This window comes from Diabrotica virgifera, chromosome 7 (genome assembly GCF_917563875.1).
Source record: "Diabrotica virgifera virgifera chromosome 7, PGI_DIABVI_V3a".
NCBI lineage: Eukaryota > Metazoa > Arthropoda > Insecta > Coleoptera > Chrysomelidae > Diabrotica > Diabrotica virgifera.
This window is the reverse complement of record NC_065449.1, coordinates 63,403,421-63,412,724: the sequence shown is the minus strand read 5'-3', so window position 1 is coordinate 63,412,724 and position 9,304 is coordinate 63,403,421. Positions and strand designations below refer to the sequence as shown.

The 9,304-nt window shown below is 31.7% G+C and overlaps 2 non-coding genes across 2 annotated transcripts; one reads left to right on the top strand and one right to left on the bottom strand.

Moving 5' to 3' along the window:
- Positions 1–1,754: 1,754 nt before the first annotated feature.
- On the bottom strand, positions 1,755–1,826 carry Trnap-ugg (transfer RNA proline (anticodon UGG)). The gene has a single exon. It is a non-coding gene; the product is annotated as a tRNA-Pro (tRNA).
- Positions 1,827–1,998: 172 nt separating this feature from the next.
- On the top strand, positions 1,999–2,070 carry Trnap-ugg (transfer RNA proline (anticodon UGG)). Its single transcript has one exon. It is a non-coding gene; the product is annotated as a tRNA-Pro (tRNA).
- The last annotated feature ends 7,234 nt before the right edge of the window (positions 2,071–9,304 follow it).

The window sequence follows — 9,304 nt, the reverse complement described above, 5'->3', positions numbered from 1 at the left end:
ATTTTTCCTAAATTTACTTATATGATACTACTTTGACAAATTCTAATCCATTTATTTTACATTCTCTTAATTCTAAAATTTTTTCACATAGAAAGTTTATTTTTGCTGTACTTTCCGCAACAATTTCTTTTTGGTGTAGAAACAGAATTCATTTTAATGTAGGTATTTATTTGAAATTGTAAAATTATATCAATAAAATTATTAATGTTAGGATGAGGGCAGTAGAAAGAAGAATTATACTTGGAATAAAAACTTTCGCATGGGTTTGTGGTTCTTTGTAAGGATGAAGAGTGCTCAGCCCAAAGATGTGGAGGAAATGTCGAATTTTCAAATATGTAATTATGCATTAACTGCATTAAGAATTTAAAAAATCAAAATAGATAGTACCTATTTAAATTATGATTTGGCAACATTGTGTCATTATACAGAGATTAAATAGACAAAATATCAGCCTAAATGATTAACGGAACGGAGGCATTTCGATTGTACCTAGGAGGCATTTTATGTATGAAAATATTTACCTGAAACAGCGGGAGGCATTTCGATAACGCCGGGTTTTCACCTACTATTTCGTTGAACCTCCATCGATTGTCACGCAAATTAGTGAGTAGTTAGAAACTTTACCTTTGTTTCAAGAAACAAAGGTAATGTGACATGGTGCCAACTTGCGGTTTTACCATGGGGGTGACATTAACGTAACCCCATACATACAGGATACAAGGATAAATTCTAACCAAAATTTGTTATATGAAGTTAGTAAAATAGATCAATACTTTTCTTGAAAAAATGCGTGTTTTAAAGCAGTTTTTTATAAATAACTTAAAAACTATGAGTTTTTACAAAAAAGTGATAATCATCCAAATTGAAGCTAATACGTAGGTAATCCAATAAACTTCTTATTTAAGAAATCTTTTCCTATTAATTTATTCAATTTTAATTGGGATGCTAATTAGGGGGTAATTTTCACGATTTTTTTTACCAAAAAAATGGGACCAACTTTAATTTGAGTGTAACTCGCTTACTTTTGATGCTAGAAACTTTTTTAATAAAGCTTTCTTCGAACACTTTAAAACAGTTGTGATGAGTTTTCCTAAAAAAATGCTTCATTTTTGGTTAGGTACCTATTTCACGTTGAAACTAGTGAACTACTTTTCATTAGCTACAACTCTGCTTCGCTGGGTCTATAGACTTTATATATCTACCTACACTATTTCTTTCCTTTTTTATAAGCTACATTTTTGCTAAGAACATTTTTTCGGTAAAATACTGAGTTTTTGAGTTATTTGCGAAAAACCGTCTGAAAAGGTGGATTTTTTGTTGAAAAATGAACATATCGACTTGCAAATAACTCAAAAACTATTGACTTAGTGAGAAAACTGTATAGAACAAAAGTTGCTTAGACTCAGTCAGTTTATTCATTTCCGGATTATTTTGGACGTAAGTTTTTCACCCCTGAGAAGGGGTGGTACTCGTCCCCAGGGCGAGTACCAGCCTCCAGGGTCAGTACTCGCCTCCAGAGTCGTCTCCAGTACTCTCCCCTATGGCCAAAAGCACATATCAGCACATCACTTTTTTCTTTGACATGTTACCTACCTATGTGTAACAAATTTTATATCAATCCAAGCGGTTCTTTAAAATTCGTGTTTAAAATATCGCAAAAAAGGTTTTGGACCGTGAGTGAATGGACTATTATAACAAATAAATTTATTGTGATTTAAATTTCGAAACTAATGTAATTTAAATAAGCAAAAATTGGGCTCAACCGGGATTTGAACCCGGGACCTCTCGCACCCAAAGCGAGAATCATACCCCTAGACCATTGAGCCGACATACTTAAAAAAAAAGAATTAATTCGTTATTTATTTAAATAAACTATCGAAGGTGAGTGAAAGTAATGATATACAATCTAGTAAACGTGAGATTTTTGAAGTGTTTTAATGTCTGAAGGTCATCGTTACTAAATAATTACTAGATAAAACAAATATAAGCATACATGGCGGCTCAATGGTCTAGGGGTATGATTCTCGTTTTGGGTGCGAGAGGTCCCGGGTTCAAATCCCGGTTGAGCCCGTATTTTACTGCATTTTAATATAGTCCAGGGGCCAGGATTGTTTCGTGACCGAACAAAGATCACGGAGTTTTATAGTGTATTCTGATGTATGTATTCTGACCCGCTGAACAGTGGCGCACCTAGAATTATCCTCTGGGGGGTTGGGTTGGGTACCGACATTCTCTTGTATTGCTTGTGAGAGACAAGTTATATTTTCCTACTATTCTTTACATATTTTTTATATGCCCTGGGAGGGTTAACCACCAAAACCCCACCTGGGTGCGCCACCTCCGTGAATTCGAACTTAAAATTTGCTTTTGTGTCGAATGTGACGGGAATCTGTTATAAACAATTTATAGGCCTGGATCCCACGTATCAAAAAAAATTTATTCGTAGCAATCTGAAAATTTTTGTTAATAGCTGAACAGTGTCTAGACGGAAAAACAGACTACGAAAATGTCCCATGTATTTTGTTGGACACACAGAACTTTTAATTGATTTATTACCCTTTCATTAAAGTCTCATACAAAAATCAGACTGCTATTTATCACCAACAAAATTTCGGTCATTTGACATGTTCTATGTGTCGGGCTTATTAAAATGCCCAACATATTTGTCGGACAAACATTTTTTCATTTATTATATAAAGTTTTATATTGAATAAACTTAAAAACCACCTGCTAGTTTTCACAATAATAAACTTGTCAGGATGATAAGTTCCACAATTAAAATTACGTTCCACAATTAAAACTTCCCCTGTTCCAGTGTTCCCATGCATCAAAGTTTGTCCGACTAGACACTATTAAGCTATTAACAAATTTTCAGCTTGCTATTAATAAACTTTTTTTGGTGCGCGGGATCCAGGCCTATTAATTGTTTAAATGATTATAATTCGTAAACTAACAAAAATATAATGTATTTTTACAAAATGCAATTTCGTCGGTCTAATAAGCAAATTGCCTAAGTCACAAATTGAAAATTTTACAGGAGAGGAGATTTTTTAATTTTTAAACTAATCATTGTAAGCCAGTCGAACTTCTAGAATCTATTAATAATACATAAATAAAGAAGAATGAGTAAGACCAATGACTAAAACACCGCTAACTTACATTATTATGCTTCCAATTGGATTTCTCATTTTTTTTTCAAAAAATATACTGATTTTTAAATCGTAACTTTTTTATTTTTCATCTTAGAAAGTTTGGTAAAAAATAATTTTGTAGGTTGTTACAAGGTCTATAAGGCTATTAATATTAAATCCTTTTAAAATTCCCAGTCACAAAAAGAGGTGACATTGAAAGGGTTGGTAAAGGTGGTTTTTGCATATTATTACAAGATTTAATTGCCAATAGCCCACTCAATTTTTGCCGTAGAAAAAATTTTTGCAAACCATGTTCTTGGTAATTAAACAAGCTACAATTTCATATTTAAACATTTTCTCGTATCTCTGATGCTAATCTTTGTATTTTGTAGAAAAGGCCATTTTTTTCCAAACTACAAAAATTCGTTATTCGTTTTAACTCCATTTTTTTAAACTAATTATTCTAAGCCAATCAAACTTCTAGAACCTATTAATAATACATAAATAAAGAAGACCAAACAAGTTCATTGACTAATTTTAATTAGGTTGGTGATTATTGGGTTGCATCCGATCGCTTTTTCGCTGAAAAAAAATAGGGATTGACATTCTTTTCATTATAAGTCACTTAATTTTTGAGCTAGAGACTTTTTTTATTTCTGGAGATACTTTTTTTTTATTTTATGGCATAGACTTGGGTGTCAATTAGCCAGTCACAACTTTTTTGTTTTCTATTCATATATAAAGAAGGCAATGAGGTCCTTAGAGTTCCAAACTCTAGAACGACTGAATAGATTTTTATGAAATTTTCCACGTATATTCGTCCGGACCGATAATAGGTTGTTGTGTATTTTTCATATCCGTACGTCGTAACGGGGGCTGCCCCCCTAATATATTTTTTTATTTTTTTGGTCAAACTGTTTTTTCTTAATTTTTTGTGATGTGCAAGGCAAAGGTAAATACAACCCTTAATTTTCACTTTTCTATCTTCGACCGTTATTTTTGAATAGCCATCTAAAATTTTGCATCTTATATATAAAAATCAATTGCTGTTCGTGTGTCTCGCTCAAACTCGAGAATGGCTGGACCGATTTGGCTACTTTTGATATTGAATTATTTGTGGAAGTTCAGGGAAGGTTTATACGGTTTTATATTGTCATTTTAGTAGCCACCAAAATTTTTACAGCTATATGTATAAAATGCTGTTTTTACAGTGTTTGTTGCCATACTCCTCCGAAACGACTTGACCGATTTTTATGAAATTTGGCAAGTGTATTAGACCGGACTGGGAGTAGATCGTTACCTATATTTCATACCGTACGTCATAAGGAGGGTTGCCCCCCTGATATTTTTTTCTGTTTCTTCGTACAAACTCTTTTTTTATAATTTTGTACGATGTGGAACGTAAAGATACATACAACCCTAAATTTTCACTTTTCTATCACCAACTGTTATTTTTTAATAGTCATTTAAATATATTACATCTAAATAAACAAAAGAAAGTCGTGTTAGTTACCGACACCTAAACTCTAGAACGACTGAATAGATGTTTATGAAATTTTCCACGTATATTCGACCGGACCGATAATAGGTTGTTGTGTATTTTTCAAATCCGTACGTCGTAACGGGGGCTGCCCCCCTAATATATTTTTTTTATTTTTTTGGTCAAACTGTTTTTCTTAATTTTGTGTGATGTGGAAGGCAAAGGTAAATACAACCCTAAATTTTCACTTTTCTATCTTTGACCGTTATTTTTTAATAACCATCTAAAATTTTGCATCTTATATATAAAAATCAATTGCTGTGCGTTAGTCTCGCTAAAACTCGAGAATGGCTGGACCGATTTGGCTAATTTTGATGTTCAATTATTTGTGGAAGTTCAGGGAAGGTTTATACGGTTTTATATTGTCATTTTAGTAGCCACCAAAATTTTTACAGCTATATGTATAAAATGCTGTTTTTACAGTGTTTGTTGCCATACTCCTCCGAAACAACTTCACCGATTTTTATGAAATCTGACAAGTATATTAGATCGGACTGGGAGTAGGTTGTTAGCTATATTTCATACCCGTGCGTCATAAGGGGGGCTGCCCCCCTGATATTTTTTTCTATTTTTTCTGATTTTTTTTTTAAATTTTATATGATGTGGAACGTAAAGATACATACAACCTTAAATTTTCACTTTTCCATCGCTAACCGGTATTTTTTAATGGCCATTTAAATATTTTACATCTATATAAACAAAAGAAAGTCGTGACAGTTACCAACACATAACTCGAGAACGACTGAATAGATTTTTATGAAATTTTCCACGTATATTCGACCGGGCCGAGAATAGGTTGTTATGTATTTTTCATATCCGTACGTCGTAACGGGGGCTGCCCCCCTAATATATTTTTTTATTGTTTTGGTCAAACTGTTTTTTCTTAATTTTGTGTGATGTGGAAGGCAAAGGTAAATAAAAACCTAAATTTTCACTTTTCTATCTTTGACGGTTATTTTTTAATAGCCATCTAAAATTTTGCATCTTATGTATAAAAATCAATTGCTGTGCGTTAGTCTCGCTAAAACTCGAGAAAGGCTGGACCGATTTGGCTAATTTTGATGTTAAATTATTTGTGGAAGTTCAGGGAAGGTTTATACCTTTTTATATTGTCATTTTAGTAGCCACCAAAATTTTTACAGCTATATGTATAAAATGCTCTTTTTACGGTGTTTGTTGCCATACTCCTCCGAAACGACTTGACCGATTTTTATGAAATTTGGCAGGTATACTCCTTGCTTTCCAAACAGAACGGTCCTATTTTTGTCTCTCTAGCACAGTTCGTTTCCGAAATAGCGAAACGTAAGCCGTACAAATATTCTGAGTACAGAAGAGGAACGAACGGGAAATTTCATAAAAGAAAAGTGCAACAGATTAACTTTTGGACTTAAATTGAATAAAATATGATTTTTTTAATTCTACGAAATTTTCAAAAAATATTGCTTTCGCCTGGGCAAACCATCCAGTTTATTTATGTTTACTAGATGAACTAACCAAGAATATCGTGTATACTATTGCATGTATTAAATGGGCCTTGTTATGCAAAAAGCAACCAACCCACATTTTTGAGGCAAACGAGATAATGTCATATACCGATTTAAAAAGGTGTATTCTACATTGTGTAAAAAGCAGCCAAGCCATCCTAAAATTTTAACCATGAAAAATGCTTGCCCAAATTATTTCTGTTTAATAATAGTTGACTTAAGATTTAGCATAAGACAACCAACCCAGTTGGATTGTTTTTGTGATTGAACATACCTATTACATTTCACTGTCGAAAAGTACCAACCAAGTGGGTTGATATTATTATGCCGATTACGGTTCCTGCAATGCTGGATCAGTTTGTTTTTAACGTGTAAGTACTGACCAATATTATTTCCTGATTAAATATTAAAATATTTGTTGTGTTATATCTATTATATGAAGAAATCTGTAAATCTTAAAGTGAGAAATATGTTTAAATCAAGAACTGTATTGTTCTGAAGGACTTGCTCCAGTTAGCATTGCTTCCTATAAAAAAATATTCTACCGCAAGTTTAATTTAAAAACGAAAGCAATAAAGAAGGACACATGCAACATATGCGACAAACTTAAAATTGCAATCGATAATGAAAAAAATGTAGATGTGAAGGAAGAACTCCAGAGTAAGCATAATACCCCTTTGCAAGAAGCAAAAGAAGCTCAACACCTTCGCAGACAAGATTTTGAAAGGGCCAAACAAATGATGAACTGGAATGTTTAACGTTCGATTTAGAGACAACACTGCCCTTACCCTGAATTCCAACAAACAGTATTTTATAAACGCCAGCTTTGGGTATATAATGCTGGGGTTCATAGTGGTAAAGATGATAAAGGATACTGTTATGCGTGGGTTAAAGGCATGTCCGGACGCGGTTCACAAGAAGTGGGGTCGTGCTTACTTAAACATAAAGTGTCACTTATCACCATTGGTTAAACATCTAACCCTATGGAGTGATGCTTGTGACGGACAGAATAGAAATATAAAAATTAACCTGATACTTAAATCTATTTTGTATGCTACTCCAAACCTTCAAACTACATCTATGAGCTTTTTGATGTCCGGTCATAGTTTTCTTCCCAACGACTCTGATTTTAGCGACATCGAGTCTGAACTGAAAAGACATCAAAGACTCTATACACCAGATGATTATATAAATATCATGAAATCCTGTCGCAAGAAAAAACCGTTTATCGTTACAAAAATGGAATCTAATGATTTTTTCAGCACCGTGGAAATAGAAAAAAAATAAAGTAAACAGAAAGGTGACAGAAGACAATGAAAAAATAAACTGGTTACACATTAGAAGTATTAAATTAGATAAAGACGAGCCCTTTTATTTATTTGTTAAAAATAAATTTACAAATAATTTCCAAAAAGTTAATATTAAAAAGAATATTCGGAGAAGGCCATATGCTAGTGGAAATGTTTATGAAGCTTTAGTACCACTATCGCCACAAGGTAAACCCATAGCCCAACCAAAGTTACAGAACTTTAATGAGATGATCTACCTAATTCTTTGGAGTTCTATACTAATCTTAAAGGCAGCAACAAAATAATCGAGGATGTAGATGGCTTTAACACCGAATAGCTTGATTTTGACATTGAAAAAGAACAAAATTGGTAACGTGTATCAATATAATAAATAATATAAGATTAAAACTGTATAATTATCTGTAAAATGTTTTAAGTTTATAAATAAAACATTAAAAACTAAAGTTTTTCGGTGATTTTTTAAATAGCAAAAAGAAACCAACCCTCAATATGCCTATTTTTTGCGTAAAAATTTATTAGGAGAATTTTGAGAATACTATGATAAAATTGCTTCAAAATTAAACTATTGATTAGTGAAGTTATCGTCTTAAAAAATATGATAGAGAATTAAATATTTAGAAAAATATAAAAAGTTAATTTTCTCTTAATTTACAAATTGAGGGTTGGTTGCTTTTTGTTTAACATGGCCCAAATGATCGATAATATTTTTTGTTATTGTCATAATTACAGTTGAGTCAGCGAGTCTTTACACGTGCGTCATCATTTAAAGCATACGAAATAAGTCGCAAATTTACTAAACGCAATAGCAAGTGACAGAAAGTGGGTATTATATTGATCACGGGTTATAGTATAAAATTTGAATAGAATGTCAAATTTAAGTTTTGCTTTAAAATTTTGGTGCATAATTACAACTACATTCGAAGTAACTTAATAAATTATTGTATTATCATTGATTAATAAATAAATAAACAATTTATTATAAAAAAAATTCAATAACATATTTTCTTTTTGTTATTTTATTCACTTTGACGGAACATTTAACACAAGCATTTCTTGTACGTTTTCAAAATTTATCGTAGAATAACATAAACTTATTTATCATAAAATTTCTAACTCCAATATAAAATTAGTTGTGAAAACAACTGACTGTATATTTATAAAAAACTTCAAAATGCAAAAATTCGACAAAATAACAGCAAAAAATTCAACAAACTGACAGCCACAAATGTAAACAAACCAAAACGTCAAAAATTGTACTTAAAATATGTGAAAACATTCCCAATCGTCTTTCTTTGTATCTATCTCTTTTCAGTGCACTGAGCCTAAATCGTTCATAAAAATAACATGTGTTTTTACTTAATAGCATGCGGCAGCTGGTTTGTCATTAGATTCATGCGTGGAAGAGAATGATGATAGATAAAAAGTATGTGTTGTATCTCGCCAGGTATTAATGACGCACGGGTAAAGACTCGCGAACTCAACTGTAATTCATATTTAGAATTTTAAAGTATGAATTAAAATTCATACTAATTTATTTATTATAGTTTTATTTAAAAAAATTTATTTTAGTTTTAATGTTTGATGATGACGAGTTAAAAGTGCACTGATTCTTATTTTTAATTAATTGATTAAGAACATTTTTGAAAGTTTCATTTTCCACCATCTCACAGTGGTGCTAAATACTGAAAACATGATCATGAAGTAAAAAATCTAGAGATAGAGTCATGAAGTCATATCTAGAGATTTTTGTTGTTTTGATAAAAGAAAACTTTTGGAGTTGTAAGCAGAAAACTTATTAAAAACATTGATTTTTTCGATATAAAACTAACACTTTCGATA